General features: G+C 43.1%; 1 long non-coding RNA gene across 1 annotated transcript in view; it reads left to right on the top strand.

The window, feature by feature from the left end:
* The first annotated feature begins 11,688 nt into the window (after window positions 1-11,688).
* The window catches only part of LOC141372750 (uncharacterized), a 28,107-nt gene continuing 11,822 nt past the window's right edge, over window positions 11,689-27,973 (top strand). The window contains exons 1-2 of the long non-coding RNA XR_012378151.1: window positions 11,689-11,778; window positions 19,646-19,900. This is a non-coding gene — a long non-coding RNA (uncharacterized lncRNA). The remainder of the gene's footprint in view (window positions 11,779-19,645; window positions 19,901-27,973) is intronic.

Raw genomic sequence — 27,973 nt, 5'->3', positions numbered from 1 at the left:
CATAGGACATGGATTCAGAGCATCCAGAAACCCGGAAGTAAGCCCTGGTGAGCAGAGAGTTCCAGGAGAAGCTCGAGGGAGATCCTCTTCAAGGACTGGGCAAAGGGACTCCTAATGCTCATGAGAGAATAGAAAAACCCCATTGTATTTTCTCTTATTTCTCTTCTCTTATGCTCCCAGCCCCCCAGCAATCTGGTGGTTGCAACAGCAGTAACAACCCACTAGAACCCACAAGACTCAAAACTCTGAAGAAGGGGAGTCTTCTTCTCTGGGAGAACTACAGTTCCAAGAAGATGGGACAAAAAACAAAACAGGAAATAACAAGTGTTGGTGAGGATGTGGAGAAATTGGAACCCATGTGCACTGTTGGTGGGGATGTAAAATCATACAGCTTCTGTGGAGAACACTACAGCAGTTCCTCAAAAAATTAAAAATAGAAATACCATGTGATCCAGAAATTCCACATCTGAATAGATACCTCAAAGAACTGGAAATAGGGTCTTGAAGAGATGTTTGTACACCCACGTTCACAACAGCACCAGTTAGCTGCTGATGAGGCTATGGGGCAACTAAAACTCTCATACATTGCCGGCAGGAGTGCAAAATGGTCCAGCCCCAGTGAAAGATGTTTCAGTTTTTCATCAAGTGAAATATATCCCTATGACCCAATAATCACACACCGGCATATCTACCCTAAAGAAATGAAAATGTATGTCTACACAGAAACCTGTACACACATATTTACAGCAGGTCTATTTATAATTGCCCTGTGCTGGAAACAAGCCAAATGTCCTTAGATGGGTGAAGAGGGGGGTGAATCTGTGTTGCATCCATACATACAAAGGAATGCACTTTTGATCCATGCAACAATTTGGATGAGTCCCAAAGATATTATGCTGAGTGGGGAAGAAAAGCAGCCTCAAAAGGTTACACGCTACACAATTACATTCACATGATACTCTTGAAAAGACAAGATTATTAAGATGGAGAATAAATGAGCGATTGCCACGGGTTTTTAAAGTTAGTGGGAGGCAGTGGCATTAAAGGAATAGCATAGTATTTTGTGGTTATGGAATTGTTTAGTATCCCAATTATGGTGGTATTATATGAATCCATACATGTGTTAAAATTGATAGAACTCTATTTTTTTATTAACATATAATGTATTATTTGTTTCAGGGGTACAGGTCTGTGGTTCGTCAGTCTTACACAATACACAGCGCTCACCACAACACATACCCTCCCCAATGTCCATCAAACTCTATTTTTTTAAAAGTCTCAAAAAAGGGTCATTTTTATTATATAGTAATTTTCAAAATAAAAAGTAAAAAAGTATGAAATGAAGTCTTCCTCCCGCCCTTCCATTTACCCTATTCCTGCCCACACCCTCTTCCAAAGATATCCACTCTTATTAGTTGCGTATGCATCCTTCCAGAGTTTCTTTATGTATATATAAACAAACATGAATATTACCTTCATTTTCCTTTACTTTCTCACAAAAGTGACAGTTTACATAGTATTTATTTTACTTAATAATATATCCTGCGGCTCTCCCCACACCAGCTGTAGAGAACAACTCTTTGGCTCCTAAATTCTGGAAGAAGCTTTTGTTGCAGCCTTGGATTTGGTCTAGCATGCAAAATCCTTGAGGAAGAAGGATTTGTTCTCTAGGACTGACTGCACACCAGGGGCAGGGAGGTCTATTTACTGAAGTGTTCAGCCAGGTACATGGTACACACAGGCCTGCTGCAATGTGCCAAGCCTAAGTTACTGCCAGTAATAAATGCTCAGATTCAAACTGCTATTGTCTCAGACTGCCTGGCTTATCTGGTAAATATTTGTTGCATAAATGGCTTCATTTAGTGTGAGTTGGAAGGGAATGTAGGCGCTCCCATCCAAATCCTGGGCCCTGGCTGTCTGCTCTACAAAGCCACCAGAGACCAGAGGCTAGTGTCTGGACCCCTGACCTAGACAAATTGACCATTCCCATGGCCAGGCTACCTCGGTCCCCTAACACCTGCCCCACAGTTGATCATACCAGACAACCCGTATCTCCCCAACACACTTTTCCCAGACGCTTTTTAATTCCAGTGTTTGACCTTCGCTGATCCTCAACCTTCCTCTCTTGCTAAAACTTGTAATACGTTTCCTTCATCACACTCCCCAGAATTACCGGATATTTGAAAAATAACACAAATTTTTGCTTAACAGGAACTCTTGATCAAACCTAGACACGATCTCCGCTGTTCTCAGCACACTCCTCCAATGTGGGTGGAGGATCTAAATTCTTGATTCTCAATGCTGGACTGATTATTCCATTTGAGATCTAGAGAAACAGAGGCCCCCATAACTTAGTAATATGCAAAGAGATGACACAGTGTGGTAGAGTGAGAAGAAAGAAAGAGTATAGGTTTCAGAGTCAGATATTCAAGATCCGAGGTCAAATTCTAGCTCTGGTACTTTCTAGCTGTGTGACTTTGACACACAGCTTAGGGTTTCTGAGATTCAGTTTTCTCATTTATAAAATCCATGGGGTGGTTATAGGGCTGGAGGGACAAGATATATAAAACAGAAGCCGTGGTACCTGGCACATTGCTGGTGTTCAAAAAAAAATGCAGCTATTACCATTTTGTGTCTTTAGACAGGAATTTCTACCAACCTTTTCAGGCTATGAGGTGGCACGGTGGAGTGTAATGGTCAAGAATGCCGACTGCCTGTGTTCACTGTGAGGACATAATGCTATAACAATTAGCAAGGTACTTAACCTCTCTTGGCCTCAGTTTTCTTATCTGTGAAAATCGGCATGAAAATAGTATCCACCTTACAGAGTTGTGACAATTCAATAAGATAATAAAGAGTAGTGCCCAACTCATACAAAGTGTTCAGTAGATATCAAGAATGCAAGAGAAGAAGCGAGACCAGGAGCCTCTGTTGATGTCGTATCTGCCAAGGACCCACTGGCCAAAACAGTCATGCAGAAAGTGTACTCTATTCACAGTGGGAGGAAGTGCATCTTGCATAATAAAGGGTATAGATATATAATCCTATTCCGAGGGAGTAAAGATTGGGAGCAATTTACCACAGGTGCCTGGGACTTTGACCCTGGCTGTTAATGGCATGGATCTGGTTCAGACACATGACCACACAAACAGCAGTAATATAAAAGTAATAATAACACCTGCCATTTCTGTAGCTCCAACTATGGTGGGAAGGGCCATTCTCAGGAAATAGGAATAGGAGCTGGGCAGACAATTCATTTCTGACTCTCTGTCTCTCCCCTCATATAATGCTGTAATTCATGGTGTGGCCGGTTCCATTTCAGGGACATAAAGATGAAATAATAACAGCAACGATGATAAGAGTAATCATAATAATATTTTTGGTTACTCTCTATGTTGGGCACTTCATGCATATTATCTCATTTAATCGTCATAATAACCCCATGGTGTGGGTGTTATCTTTCTCGTATTGTAGATGAGGACACCAAGGCTTTGAGACCAAGGGGCTTTCCCAAAGTCATCTAGCTGGTGGGGAGCAGAGCTGGAATTTGGACTCTTTGAATCTGAAATCTTTCTTCTCATTTTCATGCTCTTCCTCTTCTCTGTGTGCCACACACATTCTCAAGCACCTCTGTTTTCCAGACCTAGAGCAGAGGGAATGTCCTAGACCCTCTGCCTACACTGGGTGGTGGGGAGTACATAATTATAGCAAAGATATTGGTGCTTACATTAACAGGAAATTGGATTGCTCAGATTTGTGAAGGATGTTCTGAGCTAAGAGTTGAATAAAAAGCCCATCTGGGAGATGGGTGTCCACATGCTGAGGTCTGTCTTGTCTCACAGGATGGGGGAGGTGCCGGCAGGGCTGTGGAGCCTTGCCTGAAGGATCTGGGAGCCTACCCAACTGATGGCTGAGACGCCAGGCTCTGGAACTCGGAGGCTGCCCAGAAGACCTTCTGTATTAGTTTCCTAGGGCTGTAACAAAGGAGCACAGATTGCGTTTAAAACATCGAACATTTACCCTCTGATGATTCTTTTAGGCAGAAGTCTGAAGTCAAGGAGTCAGCAGGGCCATGCTCTCACTGAGATGAGGTAGAATCCTCCCTTGCTGCTTCCGAGTGTCTGATGCTAGCTGGCAGTCCTCGGTGTTCCTTGACTTGCAGCTGCATCATTCCTGTCTCTGCTCTGTCTTCACACGGTGTTCTCCCCTTTGTTGGTGTCCTTGTCCATATTGCCCTCCCTTACAAGGACACGGGTCACATTGGATTAAGGGCCCACCCCCATCTTAACTTGATTCCATTGGCAAGGACCCTATTTCCAAATAAGGTCACGTTCACAGGCACTGGGCATTAGAACTTCAACGTGCCTTTTGGGAGGACACAATTCAATCCATAACACTGGCCATGACCTACAACTTGGGTGGGGTAAACATATTGCCTCAGAGTAAGTATTTCCTATGAGCCTTCATTGCAGCTGAGACAAGGGTTCTTCCAGGTGGCCCTTGGACAACTTAAAAAGCATAATCCAGAGAGGTCAGGCTATATAGTTCCGTTCTCCTGCAGGTGTGGGATCATCCCTCACTTTGCGACTGAAGACTTGCCAGGTCCTGGAAACATCTGGGAAATGTTTTTGTTGAGGAGAGTTAAACATCTGAAGAAAATAATAGAATGACATTCCTGCCTGGTGGCTCCCCTCTGCTCTTGCCCTGCCTCCCACTGCACCATGGTCTGCTGGCCTAGAAAGAACGTGGGCTTTCGAGGGAAAGGGTGACCCCCATCACTCACTAGTTGTTTAGTTGTAAGAGTATTATTTCACCTCCTGGAGCCTCTCTTTCCCTCATCTGTCAAATGGGGCCTTTAAGGGGCTCCTGGGTGGCTCAGTCGGCTGAGTGTCCGACTCTTGATTTCGGCTCAGGTCATGATCTCAAGGTCATGAGATCAAGACCCGCATTGGGCTCCACGCTCAGTGTGGAGTCTGTGTGAGATTCTCTCTCTCCTTCTCTTTCTGCCGCTCCCTCCGCTTGAGCTCTCTCTCTCTCTAAAATAAATAAATAAAAATCTAAAAAAAAAAAAAAGACCTTCAATACTTACTCAGAGTTGTAGTGACAATGAAATGGTATAATGCACAGAGAAGTGTATGTACATAGTAAGTGTTGAGTGGAGGGTTCGTTTCCTTCCTATACCTGTCCTTAGTAGATGGGATCAGAAGAATGGATATACCAGTTATCACTTCACTAGTTCAATTCAACAAATGTTTATTGGCCACCTACTGTATATCCAGCTTTGTGCTGGGTCTGGGACTACAACAAATTATAAGATCATTTCTTTTTTTTTTCTTTTCTTTTCTTTTCTTTCTTTCTTTCTTTTTTCTTTTTTTTTTTTTTTGAGAGAGAGAGAGGGGGAGTGTCTAAGTGCATGCAGTGGGGAGAGGAGCTGAGGGAGAAGGTGTGGAGGGTACACAGGGTCTGCGCAAGGTGGGGGGAGGAGCAGAGGGAAAGGGAGAGAATCTTAAGCAGACTCCCAGACTCTGCACTGAGCATGGAGCTGATCTTATGACCCTGAGATCATGACCTGAGCCGAAATCAAGAGGAGGGTACTTAACCGACTGAGCTACCCGGGTGCCCCAAGATCAATTCTTAAGATCACACAACCGAGTAAAAACATAGTAAGCTCCATCCTATTCTCTTTAGCATGGTTCAGTTTCTCAGGCACAAAACAAGCCAGTTTTGATGAAAGGACCCAGTCATTTCATTATATAAGACTCTGAAGCTTGGGGTGAGTGTTAAAGCCAGTGTTCTTTAAAGTGTGACTTTAAAGACAGTGACACACTGTAGGCCAGGCAGTCTGTGGTCTCAGAACATATTTTAACAGGCGTAAAGTTCCTGGTCCAATAACCTGAGAATGCTGACGTGAGTCTGGTCCCTGCCCAACACTTGAAGACCCGGGAGACCCAGGGCTCCCGAGAGCTAGTGGTATTAGGGAAGGTCTTCATAGGCCATGGAAACAAAGAGGATCTATTGCCTCTTCCTGGTCTGTAAAAAATCAGAATCCCATTTTTGATTTTTGACAGCTGACAGTTTTCAAGCGCCATCACCCTCTTTCCCCTTCTGTTCCACGCTGGGGCAAGCTGATAAAAGGGCCAGGTGCACAGGTGCATGTTCCTTTAGCATCAGTGGGAAGTTCGAGCTCCACAAGCTCTTGCCGGCAGGAGCCCTCACTCCAGCCCCACCCCCTAACCACCATAAGATCCAAACCTTTTTCAGATCTTCTTGGGAGCCTGCCCTGCTCTCCCTAGAAGCCTTCTTTATGTGAGTAATAACCTTTTTAATACCCCCTTGGCGCATGTGTGGTGTCATCCATCTCAACATCTGAACCAAGTTTTGGGTGGGGGTACATCCCGTCTCTATGGAGTGACTCAACACAGCCTCTTTTGTTTTATCTCTAAGGCCTGTGATGCTCTAAGAGGTCTGGAATTACTTCTGATTCCTTCACTGGGCCCCTCCACCTCCCTGCAGGGAGTTCCCAGGACAGAACAGGCCCTCACCAAAATTGTGTGGCTCTTGAAGTTTATTTTCTGGGGTCCCAAGCCTGCCCTTTGGTTTTTTTCCCCTTCAGTTCATTCCTCTCACATCCCTCAGTTGCTAAGTCCCTTAGCATCCTGCCCCATGTCCATCCCTTTATTTAAAAAGGCACTGAGAAAAAGATCTGAATAAAACTCCTTTCCACCAAGGTCTGAATGACTTCTCAATTGGAATACATTTCTTTTTTTTTTTTAAGGTTTTATTTTTTTATTTGACAGAGAGATGGAGAGAGAGCACAAGTAGGCAGAGAGGCAGGCAGAGGGAGAGGGAGAAGCAGGCTCCCTGCCTAGGAGGGAGCCTGATGCAGGACTCGATCCCAGGACCCTGGGATCATGACTTGAGCTGAAGGCAGCCGCTTAACTGACTGAACCACCCGGGTGCCCCTAAATTTGAATGCATTTCTTTTGTGGAAGATAACCCTCAATAGTTTCAGCAAAAGGACTCACTTATTAATGGTGGAATTGTAGGCATTGGCAATAGGATAAGCCTCTGCATAGTTAGGCTCCTCCCTCTCAAACATCTCTTCAACTCTCCAGCTAAAATTTCACAATTAGGGCTTCACTTCTTTGGTTCAAAGCTTAATTCTTCTTCCCAAAGGCAACTCCTCCTCCTTTAGTAATTGATACCCAATGTACACACAATTATCATGTCCTTTCCTGAGGGCAGAATTTTAGGGGAAGGGATGGGGAGACCAGGGGCATGTTGGTTAATCTCAGGTGGCAGGAACTAGGCAGAAACTTCATTGGGGAAAGGGTTACAGGGCCCAGCAAGAACGATCAGAGGCCTGGAAATTCTGGTATGTCCTGATTTCCAGGGACCTTAGGCATGCCTAGTGACACAAAGCACAAAAGAAGTTTGACCTAGAGAATGTTAGTGCTGTCAATGTCCTTGGAGGCCACCAGTCCAACCTCACACTTTTACAGATGAGGAAACCAGCATTCAGAGAAGTACTCTTATCCAAGGTCACTGAGGGTCTGATACCAGAAGTCGGAATCAGATCTCCTGCCTCTGAGGTGGCATCATCAGGATTGAAGTGCATCACAATTAATCTGTTATGAACAATCAAGAATGGTCTTTGTGAGTGAATTGTTTTTCAAATACATTACTGGCACTCACTTGTATTTCTGTTGTACTTTCATGAATGCAGAAGTGGGTATTCCACTCCCTGGAACTGGCCTAGCCTTGGTTACATCCATGCGAGTGTGGTGTGCATAGAAACACCGCCGTGTGTTTGAGAGTGTGTGTGGGTGTGTGTGACAGCAGATACAGGGTGGAAACCTGAGTGCTACCATGTCAACATATCAGGGATGGGGGGGCCTTTGTCCCCCTCTATTGGACAGCTTGTCCCTCAAACCTTGCAATTTTAAACACATACTGAGTGCTCCTCTTTCCTCTCAACCGTGTAAAAAGGTTATGAGGGGCTCAGGGTCCTTACTTGATTTAGGGGAACAATAGGGATCGCTTAAGGAAAAAGTCCAGCTCTTTCCAAATCCGTCACATTCAGAGGAAGCCATGGCAATAAGTTGTTGCCTCAACACCCCAAGCCAGACCACCAGCAAAGGAAAATAGGCTGTTGCCCTTTTGGGTTTCTCTCTCAGTAACCTGAGGTAATTTTCACCCCTTTTAGGGCCCAACATATTGAGTCTTGTAAGACTCAGGCAGGATTTCCAAGTTAAACAAGGGAGAGAGGGCATGGTCCTCCCCACTGTTGTTTTCCTGTTATTCTGACCCCTGTGGAGTGTCCTGGGGCCATAGCTGGAGCCGTCATGACACAGCGCAGATGTGAGGGGATGGAGTCAAAGAAAGCCGATAACAAAAGTGTACAGCCCACTGCTTCTGAAATAGAATCAGCATGGAAATACACACATACATGTGTCTATATGTGTTTGCTTTTCCTACAAAAACTTCAATTAGCAAGAAAAATTACAAGTGACCATAATCTTCCAGCATGAAAGGGAGCCTGCATACTAGTGCTGGATGTTTCAAGTCAATCAGCTTCCTTTGCCAATGTGGTTCCCATTAGTCTGAGAGCTGCCCGGAAAGGCTGTCTCATTTCACCTGCTTCCTCTGATGGAGGTTTACAGTTGGCCTGTTGCCATGGGAATCATGAAGGGATGGCTGGCCCTGGTCCGAACCCAGGCAGCCCGGAGAGGGCGGAAGATGCCCCACTCCAGCTCTAAGTGTCTGGAGATATGACACCTGGGTCACGGCAGCCATTCAATAGCCAAGTTGGCTGTGTAAGTCCGGAGCTACGGAGCAGTTGTTGAGCCTCAGCCCTGAGGTTCAGCAGGAGTAAATAAGATTTCTAAGGGTTTACCATCCTTGTCAGCTTTCCCTTGTCAGTTTTCCTGTTGCTCGTGGGAGTTCCTAGCCAGAGGAAGCAGAGTGGAAGGGGGAGCTATCCAAAGTCTTCTACCCCTACTTGCTCACTCCCACCCACTCTTGCCCAACATCTCCCTCCCACCCCCCGCCCAGGATTATTCTAAAGCAGGGTTAATGGGATGGAGTAAACTTTCTTTTTTTTTTTCTTTAAACTTTGGCAACTGCCGCCTACTTTTTGTTCAAATTTAGCTGATGTTTATTGAGTACCTATTATGTGCTAGGCATTGTGCTATGTGCTTTCACAATTATAATCTCACATGATCCTTATGACAACCCCTCAAGGGAGGATTATTATCCCCATTTTACAGATGGAAGGATTCTGAGATCAGATGGGGACCCAATTACAGATGTCTTGAAGGTTAGAAACGGAAATGGAGGGCCGTCAACACTTTTGAGGACAAATAAACATGGATTCCAGCCACAGCTTTGTCTTTTACTGGCTGTGTGACATTGGCAAGTTTCTCAAGTTCTGAGCCTCAGTGTCCTGATTGGCAAACATAGATTGCCTTATAGGGCCATGAGGATTAACGGAAAATACATATGTAGTTAGCACCCTAGTTAGTGCCTAGCACCCAGTAGGCGCTAAATAAATTAGGTGATGATGATTCTTGGAAAGAGATCTAATAGATGAGTGCAGGATGAAATTGAGGAGGGAGATGTTGGAGATGGGCACTGGAGGTAAAAGGCCTATGTTTTGTCTAACATTTCAACAGAAGTGAATGAGAGGGGGTTGAACATGGATAGATAAATCTATCAATAAAACAGAACAGAAAACTCAGAAATAGATCAAACATAATTTGGACTTTAGTTTATGATAGAGGAAGCATTATAAATTAGTGGAGAAATTATGAGACATTCAATAAATATGTTGGGACAACTGGCTTCCTATGTGGAAAAAAATTACATTAGGCTCCTACCTCACACCACACCCAAAAATAAACTCCAGATGGTTTAAAGACCTAAAAGCTTGAGGGAATGTTTTTACGATGGGGAGGTAGGGAAGGGTTTATTTTACAAGACATGAGAATCAGAAATCAAAAAGGGAAATGTCAAATTTTAAAACTTCTGAAAAAAAGTTAAAAGGCAAGTCATAAAAAATTGATATTTGAAATACATAAATTCTTTAAGTCAATTAAAAAAAATTCTTTAAGTCAATTTTAAGCCCAACAATAACAAAATGAGTAAAGACTTTAAACCAACAATTTACAGGAGAACCCTGAATATCCAACATACATGGGAAAAGACGTCTGGGCCTCACCAATAAACAGGGATATTCAATCTACACAACAAAACTCAATATCATGTTTTTAGCTTGGTAAAAAATGAAAAATTATGACAATACCAAGTATTGATAAAAATGCAAGGAAACAGGAGAATTCACCAGGTAGGTAAAATCATTTTGGAGAACAATTTTGGCAAACTCTAATAAAATTGCAAATACGCATACCCAACTGCACTGGACGAACACCCACTTCTGGAATGTATCCTAGAGAAACTCTTGTACTTGTTTTATAAACACTGCCTATAGAAACCAAAAAAACCCTGAAACCACAAAAGGCCCACCAGTGAGAATTTGGATAAAATGAGTAAATGATGAAGCATCCATATGATGGAATATTACACAGCAACCAGAATGCATGGATCCCATCTATATGTAGCAGTAAAGCCAGATCTAGACAACACAACGTTGAGAGATAAAAGCAAGTTGCAGAATATATGCAGACTATGATACCAGTTTTCATACAAGTTTAAAAGCATGGAACAAGGTTATATACTGTTTATCAATACCTGAATGTATAGTGAAAATGTAAAGAGAAGGACAGGGGACACACAGAATTCATCACTGATGACTTTGGGAAGGAAAGGAGGGGAACAGGTCTGGTGTGAGGGCATAGGGTATTTTAACTCTGTAATGTTTCAATTCTTTTAAAAAAGATCTGAAGTGGGGTGCCTGGGTGGCTCAGTTAGTTAAGCCACAGACTCTTGATTTTGGCTCAGGTCGTGATCTCAGGGCTTTGAAATCGAGCCCTGAGTCAGGCTCAACTGGGAGTCTGCTCTGGATTCTCTCTCTCCCCTCTGCCCCTCCCCCCTCTAAAAATAAGTAAGTAAATCTTTTAAAAAGATCTGAAGTAAATTTTTTAAAAAGTAAGCTTTTGTTCATTTTGGGTGGCAGGCACATAATTCTTTCAGGGTTCTGTTTTGTTTTGTTTTTTTCCTTAAAAATAAGCAGATCTGGCATCACTCTCCCTCACTTCTTTTCATCAAGGAGTAAGGGTCAGGAGTCCAATCAGTCATGGGAGAAACTTCCTGGTGGACCTCTTTATCTTATCTCTGAGTGTCTCTTCTTCCCAGGGCTCCTGGCTTTATCAAGGAATTCAACCTGTCTATAGAGTTCTTCTAGAACTTCTAGTAGGCGTAATGTTAAAAGCAAAGCATCCATTCTAGTGATCTTGGTGGAAAAATTATATAATTTTAAAAGTGCAGTGAGTCAAGCTCTGAAGTTAAAACTGAAGGACTATTGCGTCAGTACGGTCACAACAGGAAACAGAATTTATCCCCAGAAGGCTCTGAGACTATTACAGAAGCGTGGGCAGGGTTATGGGAACACACAGGAATGTTGAGGCACCCAGAGATCAGCAGTGTGGGAAGTCATTACCACCCCAGGGCTGGGGGGCGGGGAAAGAGAAGGAACAGTGTGACTGTATCCCAGTGAAAACTGAAACTACCCCGTAGGGTCTGCCTGGTGGAAACCTGAGTCAGGGAAGGACTCAACAAAAGCCAGAGACTGGACCAACGCAGAGACAGCACAGGGAACAGGTGAGAAATACCCTGACCGATCTTTCCTCCCAGCCTCCAACCTCTTCCGGGTGCCTCCCATTGGCTAAACCCCATCGGAACCAATTACAAGGGATTCTGGGAGATGTAGTCCACTTGGGGGGGGTCAGTCCCCTGAGGCTCAGAGTAAGGAAGAGCCGGCTTGGGGGTGCGAGCAAATGGTAACTAACCAGCCTAAGAGCTAGAAAAATCCCAGTCATGGAGTTAATGAGTGATAGTCACACATTTTAGCTTGGAAAAATAGAAAAAAGAGACCTGGGCCTGCTGCCTTTGGAGAGAGGCAGGTTAAGGAAGTAGAAACCAGAGAGGAAAAAGGAATAGGGCTCTTGCTTCACCTCTGGGAAAAGAGGCTGGCAGACCTCACTAGGCCCAGGGTGAGGGACAGAAGTGGGGGTGCAGAGGCTTCAAGGTGGGCCCAGAAGGAGTTTTGGCGGTCAGTGGCTATCAAGCCCCATCTGTTTCCTCCAAGTGGGAATTAGTAGATAGCCATGGTTGCTGAGTTGTGCAGATGTGGAAGAAGCAGGTGAGTAGGAGGGAGAAGGGCCTTGTGTGAGACCCAGCGCCAGCAGGTAGGAATCACCAAGAGCACCCTTCAGCCTGAGGCTGCCTGGGGCCCCATGGAAAACAGTGCTTATCCTACTAACCAGGCTCCAGATGGGCTAGAGATACCTTCCAGAACCCAGGCTGGCTGCCTTCCTCAGTAGCCCTTCAGCAGACAAAGTGACACCCACCAACTCATTAAGGAGATTTCTCTCCACTTCCAGCTCCTCTGCTAAGGTCTGCTTGGCTTGCCTGAGACACAGAGAGGAGCAATGGGGGACAGCTCAGGCCAGGGCCCCATCTGAGCTTTTCTGTACTCCTTTCCTGTCCCCATCAGCACTTTCCTAGTATCTGGTGGGGTGGGTGAATTTAGAGGCTCCATGGTTTAGCAGTGGCCAGTGGTGAGCTCCTGTCTTGGTTGTGACATTTCTGTGGGGTTAAGACTTCCATTCACCCCATCCGTAGGCTGCTCTAGTCAGGGAGACACAGAATATCAGTCTCTTAAATGTGAAAGCGTGGCTCTCAGCCTTCTTGGGGGCCCCAAGTCCTAACCATGAAGTGCCATAGTTATCCATCCACAAGACTCTATGCTCTTTGAGGACTGAAGCTGAATTTGGGTTTTTAAAAATATTTTTCATTCCCACAGCACATATCCAGCTTGGACACTGTTTAATTTAATCTGGTCCATCTCTTTCCTTTCAGATATAAGGTGACAAAGGCCCAGTGAAGGGAAGCACATTTCCTAGGGGAACACAGTGAGGACAGAGCCTCTACCGGAACCCGAGCCCCCGTTCCTTGTCTCCTGCTCTTTCTACTCGGGCAGCATGACTCTGTCCTCATTGTTCTAAGTGACTTCCTGGGGGAGCCTTTCCACCAGGTGAGGGGCATAACATCTGGTCTCACACGTTTCCTGACTGATAGCTTCCCGGCTAAACACAGATGGGCTCTTCCTGGCATAGAGCTGGGTGCCATGGAAAGCTCTGAAGTCAATTTTTTATAGGAAAATGTGTGCTGCCAACTCAGGCTCCCTGGGGGACATTTTAGCTGCATGACTCATGGGATATTCAGAGATCCTGCTCCATTTAAGGGTGATCTATTTACAAGCATGTGTAGGTTTTTAGAATTTTACAGTAATTTGTGAGGAGGGTGGAGTATATATTCAGAATGTATGGGTCTTTCCCAGACTGTAAATAAAATGTGTGTGTTTGTGTGTGTGTGTGCATGTGTGTGTGTGAGAGAGAGAGAGAGTGAGAGAGAGAGGTGGGGGGAATTATGTAGGAGCTTTCTAGAAACAGATCGCTAACTCTTTTCAGATCCAAAAGGATTTTCTGCAAATTAGACCTTCAGAGTATCCTTGGTTTGCTGAGGTGCTGGCTGAGGGGGCAGACACAGGGAAGAGAGGGGGCTAAGTGAAGGCAGGAGCCTCTCCGGCACAGCCTGGGCTTAGCCATGATTCTGATAGTAATTCAGGCGGAAGCATCGTACTCTTTTTCCTCTTTAACCCAGTTGCTAAAACTGCCCCGCAGGACACTCTGTGGGAGGCAGAAAGGGCTGATGGTCCCCTCCTGTAAGTGGCCTTTGCCCTACATCTGGGAAGGGATGGATGTCATTCCAGCAACCCTTGTGGTGAATCAGCTAGATGCCCAGAGATTTTGCTGGATGGAAACAGACTTCATCCAGGAAAGGTACTTCCAAGTGCCCCCTTATCACCCTGGTTCCTCCAAAGGACAGTGGGACTGTCCTGACCTCCGGGAAGGGGAGTGTGATGAGCAAGATGATGGAGGAAGGACCAGCAGGCCTGCCACAACCAGCCGAGCTTAGCCTGGAAAGGAAGTGTGCAGACACTCAGTCACTCTAAGAAAAAGCCTTAAAGCCTTTCTCTCTCCCCCCACCCCATCCAATCCATCACAAGTCCTGTTAGGGCTAGCTCCAATGAAGATCCCAAACCTGTGTGTCTCCTCCCATCTTCCCACTGAGGTACCCTCGTCCAAGCTCATTTTGGTGTTCTCCCACAAGGGGCCTGCCGACTCTAAAAGGGGTTCTGAATTCCTTCCAAACCACTCTCCTTTGTTCTTTTCTAAGAACATCTCTTTTTGGGCCAACCTGCCTTCAAACAGCCTGTGGGAAGGAACACTTTTGCACGAGCCTCCCCAGAAGGACCTTTGCCACCCAGAATCCAGCCTAACTGGCTCCACTAAGGAGATTGCATGGCATCTGCAAAGCCAGATCCAGTTTACAGAGGACTCAAGCTGGCAGCAAGGACCAAGCTGAGATCACCAAGTCCTTGGGACTGGCTGGAGTTCAGAATGCTCTATTGCTTGATCCGAGAAGCAACAGACCTCGCCCGTGGCTCCCTTGTCCTGAAACCACAGGGCCACATTCTGAAAGCCTCTTCCCACAGCTCACTCCAGCCTGATCAGACCAGCAAAACCACTTCATTTCTAGATCTCTTCTACAACCAGCATGCCAGGGGTAAAACAGCCAACATCCTGATGAAATGTACAACACTGACACAAGATATGTTGTCAGTACAGCAGGGGAAGTAGAGGTGGGCATCTTTAAGGCAACCCAAAGAGATAAAGTCTGTTCACCCTTCTTCTTATAATCCTAATTATAGCTCACATTTATTGTGATACTTACCTTGTGTTAGGCACTGTTGTATGCACCTCATTAGCTCATTTATTCCTCTCAACAGCCCTGAGACAGACAATAGACAGATATTGTTACTGTCCCCATTCTACAGATGAGGACACTGGGGTACAGAGAAGTTAAGTGACTCTTCCCAAGGTCCACCGAATCACTAAGTGGTGGCAGGCAGCCGAGCATGAGTCTGTGTTCTTACCATATATATATGTATATATATATATATATATAATGCCTTGTTTAAAAAAGAAACACTGCCTCCTTCTCGCTGAAGTCATTGACCCTAGCACTGGCGATAGGAGTCAGGGCCTAAGATGCAATATGTGTGGGCCTTAAACTCCCAGTAAGCAGTTCTTCAGCCTCCAAGGGCATCGTCCAGTGCTGAGCATTCATTAGAGTCAATGTAAAATCTCTCTGGTGTCCACTCGGGTTGGAGATGGGGTATTTAGTGAAACTTAATACTCCGCTTGGATGTATCCTGCAGGCTTCTCTAGCTCCAGGAGTCAGACAATAGGAGACTATCAGAGTGATGAGATCACACGTTGACCTGATGATTCACTATCCTGCAGAACTCCGGTCCTATGGATGGGCAGGGTGTAAGAAAGTCAATGGAATGTTTATTTTCATGATGCTCTGATAGTCCTGGAAAATGTTTTAGCAATTCCTGATTTCTAGTTCCTTACAGGTCCTTTTGTATAAAAGTAGAGTTGAGAGCATGTAACCACATAGCCTTAGCCCTGATGGCCTGTTAACAAAGCTTTCTAATTGCTGGAATGCCCCCCACTAGCCTTGACTACTCAACTCTGACATTCGGTGAAGCAGAGATGATGCCCGCATAACCCTGAAAAACGGCCACATAATAAAATATTAAGGTAAGGGAAGTGCCTGCAAGAGAGAGTTCTTGAGGAAGGAGGGATATTCCTTACAGCACAAACAGAGCAGTCAGATCCATCTGTCGGTGGATGTACCACTCACAGGCCAAACTGTGGCATCATTAATGATAGATCTTATTTGATCAGAGGAAGTTGGCCCAAAAAGCCAAGGTACTCTTTTGACAGTCTGGGGGAAAGGAATGTTTTCACTGAGAAAATATTATTTGAGCTCCTACAGGATGACAGCCTAGGCATGGGAACATAGCAGGGGAAAGCTTGCATTTCCGTGGAGCTCACAGTCTAGAGGGGACAATGGACAGGTCATCAGGTAATTACAGCGTGCAAAAGGTACAGCAGGGATAAACAAAGGGTGACATGGGAGGGAGATATCACGGGGGTCCCTTTGAATCTTGGAAAGGCTTCTCTAATGAAAGAATGTTGAATTCAATATTTTAAGGGTAAAACAGAAGTGGGAGGTGTGAAAAGAGAGCCTGGGTGTGTGCAAAGATCCAGAGGGAGAGTGGAAACTATAGGGAGCAGAGCAAAGGGGAACAGAAGAGAGCACATGCCCAGTCTGTGGGGGCCCCTAAGAGATGTGAGTCTGGACAACTTCTAGCCTATGTCAGGAGAAAGGACCAGGGTACATTACAATGCCCCAGCACCATTTACCTTTCCTATGCCACTGAAAACATGGCCTGTTCAGGGAGCTACAAGATCTCCTGAAAGGGCAAGAGATGAGATTCAGAGGTAACCTCCACAAGAGTGTGGAGGGCCTCATTACTTAAATCTGAGGTGGGCCCTTATCCTGAGGGCAGTGGGGAGACACTGAAGGATTCTAAGCAGGATCCGATTTAGAGAGATCCTCCTGGCAGCACTAGGGAGGGTAAATTGGAGAGGTAATCAAGACCAGAGGTGCGAAAGCCATTGCCCTCATTCTGAAGGGAGATCACAGTGGCCTAATTCTGGTATAAAGTATTTAAGACAACACTCATTTCTCATTTTCATCACTTCCCCTTGGGTGCCTAGGCCTTTTAGAGCTCTCTGAAGTCAAGACATTTGCTTTTATTATCAACATTCAGCAGGAATAAAGGGACGGTGCCCAGTTCTTGCCCCCCGGAGCTCACTCACGTCTCTCTCCAAGAATATCGTGACTGTTCCCCAGCACGGGAAGGAAATACCATTTCCCCAGCTCTTTTTCTTTTCCCCCGCTCAAAAGTCATTCTTCATTTGCTTCTGTGAGATGTTTGTCTCTGGACAGTGTTTGGATTCCAAGAGCGTGTGCGTGTGTGCGTTGCAGTCCAGCTAATGGGTGGCTCTGCTTTTCTTGGTTTCCTGGATGCAGGCAAACTTCAAACAGTGCAGTTTCCTCCTGATGCTTATCTCCACAACCCATTTCTCAGAATGTCTTGCCCATTAACTTTCAGACAGCACCATTTTCAGTGCCAAGCTGCTTGCTTCAAGGTTTGGAGCGCCACTGGAGCATAAAACAATAGCCTTTCTGCCTCCACGTCCCTCCAATTCTCCTAAACCTTACCTATCTTTCCCCTCGCTCCCAACAAAACAAAACAAAGTTTTCCGCTTCCTGAGAAACACCCTTAAACTTGAACCTGCCCTTGGTCCCCGAAAAAGATTCGTAGGTCATCACAATAAGGCATTTTAAGAGGAGTTGAAAATGCAGGGAACACCATTCTTGCAAATGTGTTCCCCAAAGATGTCAGAGATATCGAGCAAAAGAGACAGGATAATTCAGTACAATTTCACAGATCTCTGAGAATCTTTCCGTGGCTCCCCATTGCCCTCAGGATAAATCACAGACCCACTGGGTATCTGTGTTCTCTTGGACAGCGACTCCCCGCACTGTAAGCCCTAGTGAGTTTTTTATTGGGTAAAGGGTGGATGATTTGGAGACCTGTTGAGGGTTGCCTGAACCAGGGGAAGAGCTCCCCCTGCTGGTGGGCAGCTCCACTGCACATTAGTTCCAATTGCCCATATACCAGACTCTATGCATTGGGTGTGTTCTTGAAGGTTTGTACACTAAATCGAATCGTATGATAAGTGCTCTTGGGGTGTGCACTTTTAAAAGGAAATCCATGGCAAATCCTTTTGCGAGGCGAGAAATCCTTTTGTGACGGGTAATAATCGTTGTTCTTCCCCAGCCCCTTCATTTGCTGATGGTGTGAATTTGGGGATTTATTGAAAGGGTTCTCTTGATGCTGGTGATCCTATTGAAGACCCTGAGTACGGTTCCTGGGAAAAGGCCATGGTAGCTGAAGCTGAGTCTAAAATGCTGCCACATTTGACTTTTCCATGGTTTGCTGGGGCTCCTTGTAACCCAAAGCTTGTGTCAGTGGAGTGGTTGGTGCTTCTCAAAGCCTGACTGGGGGCTGTCGTCAGCAGCCCCAAGAGTCCTCCACTGGCTGATTTAGCTGGACCAACGCACACATCTGGAAATGGGTCAACTCCTCCTGTGGGCCTTGGCTATAGAATGATCAGGAGGGAGCATGAGGGAGAGGGCAAAGAGAAATACCCCCTCCATCGGAAGGGTATCAACGCTTACCCAAAGGGATCACTCCTGTCACAATTAGGGCTGTTTTTCCTCACTCCAGATGTTGTGTGTTACAGAATCCTTTGTTGGTAAGCATACACATGGCAGCCTTAACAGCAACCGGTGCCAGCCTGAAGGCTCCAACAATGGGGGCTGCAATTGAGCCTGAAATATGATGTGCCACGCACTGAGGTATGAATGCTGTGCTTCTGAGAACACCAGGCTGTGCTGTTCCCAAAAGCCCAGACCCAGGTTTGCTTTGTGAATTCTTTGTCACCAGATATCACGAGGCCCCTTTTTGAGCCTGGAGACTGGAATGAGTAATGGGATTAAGCTTTAAGGCTTGATCTCTTCTGGGATTTGAATTCTTGCAGTGGTCATGGTATCTCCCCTGCCAGGTAAGTATTGAGGCCAGCCTCGTGCTTTCACCTGTAGGCCCAGGAAGATGGGCCCTGAGTTGTTTCCCACACTCCGCAGAAGTCAAAAGTCTAGAGAGGCCAGGCTGCTTCTCTGTAGTTGATTGGAGTCCTGGAAATCACCAAGGAGACTGTCTTGTGGGATCCCTGCTAACCCAGCCATCAAAGGGGGCCAGAAACCACTGGACTTGAAAATTACGTTCACGGCACCTTGAGCTCTGAGCATGAAGGGGAACCCAGAATAAAAAGCAGAAAGACTCTTTCCTTCTTCAGTCAAAAGGGCAGACAGGCTACATGCATTTGAAAGTGGTTATAAACACCAGACCCACCAACTACAATTTAGAAGGTCTTCTGTGTAATCTGCCCGGTCGCAGATACTTTAATTCTATGTTGCAGGGAAGTAAGTGCCAGCTGGCTGCTGACCGACCACGCTCAGGGTTCAGTTCTCCACAGCACTGTTTGGGAAAAGCTCAATCTAAAACAGACAGCTCTGGATGTGTTTAGGTTTTGCTTTCTTTCCACTTTTAAATATTAAAAATTGACTCCAGCTGTGGGGTAGAAAGTAACGCCTAACCTATAAAAACATTGACAAATAAATCACAATGCAATTTGCTGCGCATTTTTGTGAGGTCTAAACACCAGTTCTTGAAAGGAATTTTCCATTATTGCATTTTGGGAAGATAACTTCTTCATGAAAAATTCATTTGACTTTTATATTTCATAAAATCATCACATCGCATTCCCACATTTGGGATCTGCATGTGGGCTGGAGCACCCATGGCTTTTAGCTTGGCTTTCTAGACTCCTAAACCTCTCTTCTGTGACTTTTGCAGGAAGAGGGAGAGCCTCAGGAGCCTTATCTTGTTGTGCTGTATCCCCTGCTTGGGGCCCTGTCCTTCTAAAAAACCAGGCTAAGTCTCAATAAAGGACAGCTCTTTTTGAGTTGGATTGAATGCTCAACTCCCCTGACCAAACTGTCCATGTGTGCACACCACAAGGCATCACCCCCGTCCAAGCAAGAAAGAAGCCCTCAAGTGTGTTATTCCTTGGTGGTATCGCTACGAAGAAATAGCACTTTTACTTCTGAGGTAAGGATAAAAAATACATGGGAGACTCAGAACAGAGGAGGGGAGAAGAGTCTGTGTGACAGACTTAGTACTATGAATTAGAGACTTTAAGAGACTTTTTTCCAGAAATGATGCTGATCCCAGCCCAGTTCACATGGTATCTGTCAGTAAACTAGGCATGCTGCACTAAACAAACAGCCCCAAATCTCAATGACTCATTTCTGCTTATATTACATATCCACTACAGGTCCTTTGCACTGTAATATCCATGCCAGGATCCAAATGATGGAACAACCACAGTCTCAAACATTGCCAATGTTCACGCCAAAGGGAAAGGACCATCTTGGAAGGCCTCTCATAAATGCTCACAGCCTATTGGGCCAGAGCTGCTCACATGGTGCCATCCAACCTCAGGGTATGCCAGAAAATAAAATCCAACTGCCCAGAAAACAGAGCTGGAAAGACTTGGAATGTGGCACTGATGGATATGATACCCAACATGTCTACCTAAATGTGGAGGTCCTTCTGCAGTGTCTGTGTTAGTCAGCAACCCTTCTGGGCCCTGGCCTCGATAAGATCATGACCCTGGGAATATAGCTGTGGGAATCCTGAATGGGTCACCTACAGTCAGGCTCATAGTGGACACCTTCTTGGGGTGTTTGCCCTTGTCCCTGCACTTCCCTGACTGCTATACCCAGCCCACCCACTCACAGGGGTGGCTCCAGCAGTTCCTGTCATATTGGTGCTACACAGCCCTCTCCTAGACCCAACTGATTGGATCAGGGGGATGTACCTAACCAAAGCTGAGCCACTGAACCAGAGGATCCTAGAATTGTAGTTCAGAAACAGCTAGTCCGTATGCCACATGTAAATTTGGAAGCTCTGGTAAAGGCATTTTCTGCCATATGCATGGAAAAAATTAATGAAATTGAACTGCAGGGCGAAAAGAATGAGTCAGACATGCAGGGAGAAGTGAATACAAGAAAGCCCATGGAGAGAGAGACTGTGTGTGCGAGAGCAAGGTGGAGGGTGAGGGAGAGAGAATCCCAGCCTATGTGCCTCGCACGTAACCACTTGATGCTAGCATAAAATTGGCACTTGGTTGACAAGGGAGAATGAATGTCGTACAGACCAATATGAATGCCCACCACAGAAGGCAATTACTTAGATCAAGGGCATTGAGTGTCTAGAACATTCCTGTTAAAGTACTGACAATCATGGGGAAAATAACACCTGACACTATTACCAGCCATAACCACTTTATGGTAGATACATTTAGTGAGTTAGGCAGCCATTTGGTGTTGTCCTCAGGATTAGTTAAATATATATAAAATAGTTCTCTCTCTCTCTCTCTCTCTCTCTCTCTCTCTCTATATATATATATATATATATATATATATATATATATATATATATACATACATAAAACCATCAAATACAGAAAGCGAGGGGGAGGAGAGGAAAGAGAGAGAGAGAACACTGAATTACAGAGCTTTTATTAACTTCTTAAATCTGTATCTCTTTTCTTTCATGCCAAGAGTCCTGATTCTCAAGGACATGGAATGATAGAATGAGAATATCCCACAATTACTTATTTATTTTATCCCATATTTCATACACAGCAGCCTCAGAATCACAATACCAATCTTACCATCATTATGATGACCAAAAACATTTTGAAATGTTCTGTATATGATCTCTCCATCCCCCCCCCACCACCACTAAAAAAATAGTTGTACTGTATCTACGTTGTCAGAGCACAGAGCTATTAAATACTTTCCGCTCACGCCTGGCCTTCATTTGGTCTTGGGGTGACATGTAATCACAGTCATCCCCTTTTATCTGCAGTTTCACTTTCCACAGTTCTGGTTACCCATGGTAAACCTGGGTCTGGAAGCAAACGATCCTTCTTCTGATGTATTGTCAGCAAGTCAGTAGTAACCCAACACTGTGGTCACTATGCCCACGTCATTCCCTTCACTGCATCTCGTCACGTAGGTATTTTATCATCTTATGTCATCACAAGAAGGGTGAGTACAGTACAAGAAGATATTTTGAGACAGAGACCACATGCACATAAGTTTTATTGCAGTGTATTGTTATAATTGGTCTATTTTATTATTGTTGTTAATCACCTACTTGCCTAATTTATAAATTAAAATTTATCATAGGTATGAATAGGAAAAACCATAGCATATACAGGGTTTGGTACCATCCTCAGTTTCAGGCGTCACTGGGGGTCTTGGAACATGTCCTCTGTGGATAAGAAGGACTACCGTATATACTTAATGCTCCCTACAAACATCTTTCTTGTTATTTTGATAGTTCAGAGTTTGTTCTCTTATAGACCCTTCAGGGAGGTCTATGGGACCAGTTTCCCTAAATTGTCACATGTTGATAGCAATATGTCTGTACCCTTTGCAACTGAGAGTAAGCTTTGCTGAATGCAAAATCTTGGCTCACATTTTCTTTTCTTGATTATCTTACACATGTTACTTTATTTTCTTCTGGCATAAAGTGGCACTATCAAAGTCTGATGATAATTTAATTTTTTTCTATTATATGCTACACGTTCTTGTTTTCTATTCCCTGAAATATTTTTTCTTGTTCTTTAAAGTCTCATGATTTTATAGAGATATATCATGGAATGGGTCATGCAGGTCAATATTCCCAGGTACATGGTATGCTTTTTTCTCCTGATGAATTGACCACTTAGATGTTATAAGATAGCCTTGTTTCTCTCTGGTGATATTATTTGCTCTGAAATCTACTTTGTGTAATATTAATATATACCATATTTGCTCTGAAATCTGCTTTGTGTAATATTAATATACCAACTCTAGCTTCCTTTTTTATTATTTTTAATTGTGATAAAATATACATAATATGAAATTTACCACATTAATTATTTTTAATACACAGTTCAGTGGTATTAAGGACATGCACCATTGTTGTACAACTAATCTCCAAAACTCTTTTCATCTTGCAAAACTGAATCTATTTCCATTAAACAAACTCCCCATTCTTCCTTCCCCCTTCCACCTGGAAATTACCATTCTACTTTCTGTCTATTAATTTGACTGCTCTAGGTACCTCATATACGAGAAATCATTCAATATTTGTCTTCTTGTGACTGGCTTATTTCACTTTTCTTAATGTCTTTAAGGTTCATCCATGTTATAGAGTGTGTCATAATGTCCTTACTTTTTAAGGTTGACTAATATTCCATTGTATGTATATAAATTTGTTTGTCCAGTCATCTTTATATGTATAAGATTTTGTTTATCCAAACATCTGTCAGTGGACACTTAGGTTGCTTCCATCTTTTGGCTATTGTAAATAATGCTGCTCTGAACATGGGTGTCTAAATATCTCTTTGAGACCTTTTGAATATATACCTAGAAAAAGGAATTGTTGGATCATATGATAATTCTATGTTCTATTTTTTGAGAAGCCACTATTCTGTTTTCCATAGTGGTTGTCCCATTTTACATTCACACCAGCAGTGCACAAGGGAGGGTTCCAATTTTTCTACATCCTCACCAACACTTGTTACTTTCCTGGGGTTTTTTGTTTGTTTGTTTGATAGTAGCCATCCTAATGGGTATAAGGTAGTAGTATCTCATTGGGATTTTGATTTGCATTTCCCTAATGATTAGTGATGTTGAACATCTTTTCACGTATTTATTTGCCATTCATATATGTTCTTTGGAGAAATGTTTATTCAAGTTCTTTGCTCATTTTTCATCAGGTTGGGTTTTTTTTGTTATTGAGTTGTGGGAGGTCTTTATATATTCTGTACATTAACCACTTATCAGATATATGGTTTGCAAATATTTTCTCCTATTATGTAGGTTGCCTTTTCACTCTGTTGGTCTTGTCCTTTGATGCACAGAAGTTAAGCTTTCTTATGATTACTATTATTATATCTTTTTTCATTCTTTTACTTTTAACCTATTTGCCTTTTTAATCCATTCTGATAACCTCTGCCTTTTAACTGAGGGTGTTAAGACCATTTACATTTAATGTGATTATAGATATGAGTAGGTTTAAATCTATCATTTTATTTGTTTTCTACTCGCGTCATCTGTATTTTGTTCCATTTTTCTCTATTTCTGCCTTCTTTTTGGATTAATTTAATATTTTGTATGATTTTATTTTATCTTCTTTGTTGACTTATCAGCTATGACTATTACTTAGTGGTTGCTTTAGGGCTTATAATTTATACCTTTAAGTTATCATAGTCTACCTTCAAATGACATTATAGCATTTAATGTATATTATAAGAGCTTTGCTTCTTTTTCTCCCTTTCTGGACTTTAATGCTATTGTTGCCATTCATTTACTTTTACATATATTATAAATCCTAAAATACATTGCTATTATTTTTGCTTAAACAGACAGTTATTTTTTGATGAAATTTAAATAATAAAAAAATTTTACACTCTACACATGTACTTACCATTTTCGGTGTTCTTCGTTCCTTTGTGTAGAACTGTATTTCCATCTGGTACCATTTTTATTCTGCCTTAGATGTCCTATAACATTTCTAACAATGCAGGTCTGCTGGTGATGAATTCTTTTAGCTTTTTATGTCTAAAAAAGTCTTTATTTCACATCTTTTTTGGAAAGATGTTTTTGGTGGATGTAGAAGTCTAGATTGATGTGACCTTCTTCCTTGCATTGCTCCCAAAAAGAAATCTGTTATCCTTATCTTATTCCTTTGTATGTTAAGTGTCCTTTATCTCTGGCTGATTTTACGGTTTTGTCTTTATCAGTGGTCTTGACCGATTTGATTTTGATGTGACTTCATGGAGTTTTCTTCATGTTTCTTATACTTGGGATCCATTGAGCTTCTTGGATCTGTGAGTTTATAGTTTTCATCAAGTTTGGAAAAATCTTGGACATTATTTCTTCAAATAATTTTCAACCCCTCTCTCCTCCCTCTTCTTCAGAGACTCCACTTACATGTCTATTAGCCTATTGAAATTGTCTTAGAGCTTAAAAAGTTAGCTCTGCTAACTTTTTAAAATTGTTTTTTCTCTCTGTTTCATTTAGATAGTTACGTTTTCAAGTTCAACTCATCTTTTGTGTGTGTGTGTGTGTTGTGTGTGTGTGTGCAATGCCAGTCATCTCATCCACTGTATTCTTAATCTTAGACATTGTAGTTCTTATCTCTAGAAGTTCAGATCAGATCTCTCATATTTCCCATGTTTCTATTAAAGTTTAAAACATATAGAACATAGGGGCGCCTGGGTGGCTCAGTCATTAAGTGTCTGCCTTTGGCTCAGGTCATGATTCCAGGGTCCTGGGATGGAGCCCTGCATCGGGCTCCCTGCTCTGCGGGAAGCCTGCTTCTCCCTCTTCCACTCCCCCTGCTTGTGTTCCCTCTCTCGCTGTGTCTCTCTCTGTCAATTAAATAAATAAAATCTTAAAAGAAATAAAATAAAACATATAGAACATAGTTATAAAAGTTGTTTAATGTCCTTGTCCATTAATTAATAGATGTTAATTCTAACATCTGTTGGTTCTGGGTTGGTTTCTACTGATTGATTATTCTCCTCGTCTGGATCCTTCCTCTTTGCAGGCATTATTCCCAGGCCTGTGTGAACATCAGGTATTGTTTCCTCCAATCCTCTCATGTGGTTCTTTCCCAGCCTTGGATATCACTGATCAATATTTTGCTCAATGCCCTACATGACCCTCATCAGATCTCTGGGTTCTTTCTCAGTATTTCTTTTTGCTAACTCTAGCTTCTTTTGGTCTTCCTGGACTCATAACTTTGTCTTCTCAACTTGAAGAATCTGCCAGATTCCTCCTGCCAGATTTCCTTTCTTGTACCACAATCTGGAAACTATCACAAGGTAGCAAGTTGGGAAAATCATAATGCTGACCTCAACTGTTTTCTATATCTCAGGAATCACTGCCCTTCATTACTTGATGTCCAGTGCCTTGAAGCCCTTATTTCATACATTTTGTCCATTTTTTTAAGTTGTTTCATACTGGAGAGTAAATCCGTTCCCTGTTATTCCATCTTGGCCTGAAGCAGAAGAGCAATGTGCTTTTTCAATATATATGATTTTGTTTTTTTCAGGAATGTTTTCTTGAATTATACATGTTAGTAATTTTTTCTATTCTCTTTAATTTTCACCTTCAAGAATTTCTATTATCTGTATATTGGACTTTCTTTGCCTATCTTCAATGATCTTTTTTCCCAATTTCTTTTTATCTCAGTCTTTATTTTTTTATTTTAAAATTTTACCTCTTTTTTTTATTATGTTATGTTAGTCCCCATACAGTACATCATTAGTTTTTGATGTAGTGTTCCATAATTCATTGTTTGCATATAACACACAGTGCTCCATGCAATATGTGCCCTCCTTAATACCCATCACCGGGCTCCCCCAACCCTCCTCCCCTCTAAAACCCTCAGTTTGTTTCTCAGAGTCCATACTTCTTTTCACTTTGATTTTTAAGGCATTAATTGTTGTGCATTTTGCTCTCATCATTCCTTATAGTTTAGTCTTTGTTTCCGAAATAATTTTTTTCTTTTATTTTTACATCTTTCCTGAGTTCTGTCAGCTCACTTATGAGTTTTTCCTATTTCTTTTTTTTTTTTTTAAGAATTTATTCTTAAGCAATTTCTACACCCAGTGTGGGGCTCAAACTTAACAACCCTGAGATCAAGAGTTGCGTGCTTCACTGACTGAGCCGGCCAGATGCCCCTGAGTCTTTCCTATTTCTGACTTGTGTTGTTCTTTCGGGTCTTCAGTTACTTTCTTAATGTGTTTTGCTTCATTTTGAGGTAATAAGTTACAATTTTGATCTGTCTTATGAACACATTTTTCCAAGGTTTTTATTATTTGTAGGGATATTATTTTCATTGTCTTCTGCTTTTAAATAGTAACTTTGTATGGGCTTTAAGTGTTGCTTATTTTTATGTGACATTAGTTTTCCTGAGCCTAGAGCCTTGTTCCTAGAACAAGGCAGGGAATGAGGTTCAGGAAAGTTTTCTGCTCCTTCTTCTGTTGTTGTGCAGTGTTAATACATACATGAGCTTGTTTTCTGACACTTTGGAACTCAGTTCTTTCCCTCCACATGGGACTGACTTCTTTTCTCATCCTTTTATTGTCTATGTCCTGATCAATTTTTATTCCATTCCCAGAAGTTTCTCCTAGCTGTGGGACTCTGTTGTGGAAGGGAGCTCTGGGTTGCTTTTGAGAATTCAAAGGGTGAGACAGATCCAGCCTCTTCAGTCATTCTTATCATGGACCCTTTTCTTCACCTGGTGTTGGAAAAATTGACACTCTTCCAGTTTCAGCTGCCCTCCTCAAATTGGCCCACTATGCTTTCCAATGTATACCTGTTGTCTATTCTCTTTTTTAAATATTTTATTTATTTATTTGATAGTGACAGAGATATCTAGAGAGAGCACAAGCAGGGGGAGAGGCAAAGGGAGAGGGAGAAGCAGGCTCCCCGTGGAGCAGGGAGCCCGACATGGGGTTTGATCCCAGGACCTTGGGATCATGACCTGAGCCGAAGGCAGATGCTTAACCGACTGAACCACCCAGGTGCCCCTGTTCTCTGGTTTATCAAACCCTGCCCAGTTGCTTCTCTCTCCTTCCTCCCATACAGATCCTGCTACCATGCAGATTTTGTGGCTATTAATGGTTTGTCTTCATCTGCTTGTATTTGGGGGTTGGTGAGGATAACTTGTTACCTAGTTTTGTTTAAATGGCGTCCATGGGTTTCTCAGTTCTGCTATCTAGCTGCGCTGTCTGTTTTTATGACAGATTAAAACCTCTGCTGTCACTACCACCAAATTTTCTCAAAATTCTGTATCAATGTCCAATATTTTGAAAGAGCTTCTTGTTCATTGACAAAGCCCTAGACAGACCAAAACCAGGAAAGGGAAGTGAGAGACAGGTTTCCTGCTAAGACAAAATGGAGAAAAGCATGAAATGGTTATCCAAAGCCTTCAGTTTAGGTGCTGAGCATAAAGGGATGGTGTTGGTATTTAGAAAGGTGCTTTGTTTACTTCTACTCAGTAAGGATGAGCTCATCTTTTCATTATGAGACTCGAGAGGCCCTGTGA

This window comes from Callorhinus ursinus, unplaced genomic scaffold (assembly GCF_003265705.2).
Source record: "Callorhinus ursinus isolate GAN/ISIS: 27379988/994484 unplaced genomic scaffold, GSC_fseal_2.0 scaffold5, whole genome shotgun sequence".
NCBI classification, from domain to species: Eukaryota; Metazoa; Chordata; class Mammalia; order Carnivora; family Otariidae; genus Callorhinus; species Callorhinus ursinus.
This window is presented reverse-complemented; position numbering and strand designations above follow the sequence as displayed.